Source organism: Pristiophorus japonicus, unplaced genomic scaffold (assembly GCF_044704955.1).
Source record: "Pristiophorus japonicus isolate sPriJap1 unplaced genomic scaffold, sPriJap1.hap1 HAP1_SCAFFOLD_625, whole genome shotgun sequence".
Lineage (NCBI taxonomy): Eukaryota > Metazoa > Chordata > Chondrichthyes > Pristiophoridae > Pristiophorus > Pristiophorus japonicus.
The window spans coordinates 197,501-200,000 of NW_027254537.1; positions in this window are offsets into that span (position 1 = coordinate 197,501).

Consider the following 2,500-nt stretch of genomic DNA (forward strand, 5'->3'; position numbering starts at 1 on the left):
GCTGATCGAGAATTGGTGAGTTTTCCAAAGTCACGTCTCGAGCCTCCAGGTCTGCAGAGACCGACCAGGGCTGCCGCCCAACCGACTATTCACCCTTTTTGGGGGGGAATTTTTTCCATTTTTGCCCATTTTTCGGGTTTTTGGTCGGGCTTCAAAAACGGCAGCCCGAGGCCTGGCAGAGGCCGGGGCATGTCCCCGGTCGCGCCAGGCGGCACGCGCGACCCGATTAGGCCCCGAAAGGAGTCGGGAAATCGGCAGACCTGCCCGAGTTCAGCCCGGGGGAGGCGGGGGGCAGGTCGGTTCGGCTCAAATCATTAACCAAAGCCGAGACTTGGTCTCGCTGGCGCAACCGAAGTGCCAGGCTGGATAACTCATTAACCAGAAGGCGGCTGGAGGCAGGCAGGGCTGATGGCTGAGGCCGGGTGGAGGCCACCCGCGGCCGGGAAAGTCAAAAGTCCCGTTGTGTGGAAGTCTATGAGGTCAGATTCGGCCGCCTTACCGGGCCTTCGGTTGATGGTTTCCCGCTTGGGCAAGCGAGTCGGCCCGGCAAAGTGGCCACTTGCATTTTCTGGCAAGTGTCTGCGAACAACGTTAATGAGTTGAACCTCGGTAATTGTCGGAAGTCCCGATGAAGAAATGAAAATGCCCCTTTTGCGGGGATTTGGATGCTCATGGCCGGCAGCAGGTTGCCCGACGCCCCGCCAACTTGACACTTGTCATTTCTGTCCTTGGGGGTTGGCGGGGTATCTGCACAGAGGTAGGAGGTGGCAGAATCGAGACTTGGTGAGTTTTCCAAACAAACGTCTCGAGCCTCCAGGTCTGCAGAGACCGACCAGGGCTGCCGCCCAACCGACTATTCACCCTTTTTGGGCGGGAATTTATTCCCTTTTTGCCCATTTTTCGGGTTTTTGGTCGGGCTTCAAAAGCGGCTGCCCGAGGCCTGGCAGAGGCCGGGGCATGGTCCCCGATCGCGCCAGGCGGCTCGCGCGACGCGATTAGGCCCCGAAAGGAGTCGGGAAATCGGCAGACCTGCCCGAGTTCAGCCCGCGGGGGCGGGGGGCAGGTCGGTTCGGCTCAAATCATTAACCAAAGCCGAGACTTGGTCTCGCTGGCGCAACCGAAGTGCCAGGCTGGATAACTCATTAACCAGAAGGCGGCTGGAGGCAGGCAGGGCTGATGGCTGAGGCCGGGTGGAGGCCACCCGCGGCCGGGAAAGTCAAAAGTCCCGTTGTGTGGAAGTCTATGAGGTCAGATTCGGCCGCCTTACCGGGCCTTCGGTTGATGGTTTCCCGCTTGGGCAAGCGAGTCGGCCCGGCAAAGTGGCCACTTGCATTTTCTGGCAAGTGTCTGCGAACAACGTTAATGAGTTGAACCTTGGAAATTGCCGGAAGTCCCGATGAAGAAATGAAAATGCCCCTTTTGCGGGGATTTGGATGCTCATGGCCGGCAGCAGGTGGCCCGACGCCCCGCCAACTTGACACTTGTCATTTCTGTCCTTGGGGGTTGGCGGGGTATCTGCACAGAGGTAGGAGGTGGCAGAATCGAGACTTGGTGAGTTTTCCAAACAAACGTCTCGAGCCTCCAGGTCTGCAGAGACCGACCAGGGCTGCCACCCAACCGACTATTCACCCTTTTTGGGCGGGAATTTATTCCCTTTTTGCCCATTTTTCGGGTTTTTGGTCGGGCTTCAAAAGCGGCTGCCCGAGGCCTGGCAGAGGCCGGGGCATGGTCCCCGATCGCGCCAGGCGGCTCGCGCGACCCGATTAGGCCCCGAAAGGAGTCGGGAAATCGGCAGACCTGCCCGAGTTCAGCCCGGGGGGGGCGGGAGGCAGGTCGGTTCGGCTCAAATCATTAACCAAAGCCGAGACTTGGTCTCGCTGGCGCAACCGAAGTGCCAGGCTGGATAACTCATTAACCAGAAGGCGGCTGGAGGCAGGCAGGGCTGATGGCTGAGGCCGGGTGGAGGCCACCCGCGGCCGGGAAAGTCAAAAGTCCCGTTGTGTGGAAGTCTATGAGGTCAGATTCGGCCGCCTTACCGGGCCTTCGGTTGATGGTTTCCCGCTTGGGCAAGCGAGTCGGCCCGGCAAAGTGGCCACTTGCATTTTCTGGCAAGTGTCTGCGAACAACGTTAATGAGTTGAACCTTGGAAATTGCCGGAAGTCCCGATGAAGAAATGAAAATGCCCCTTTTGCGGGGATTTGGATGCTCATGGCCGGCAGCAGGTGGCCCGACGCCCCGCCAACTTGACACTTGTCATTTCTGTCCTTGGGGGTTGGCGGGGTATCTGCACAGAGGTAGGAGGTGGCAGAATCGAGACTTGGTGAGTTTTCCAAACAAACGTCTCGAGCCTCCAGGTCTGCAGAGACCGACCAGGGCTGCCGCCCAACCGACTATTCACCCTTTTTGGGCGGGAATTTATTCCCTTTTTGCCCATTTTTCGGGTTTTTGGTCGGGCTTCAAAAGCGGCTGCCCGAGGCCTGGCAGAGGCCGGGGCATGGGC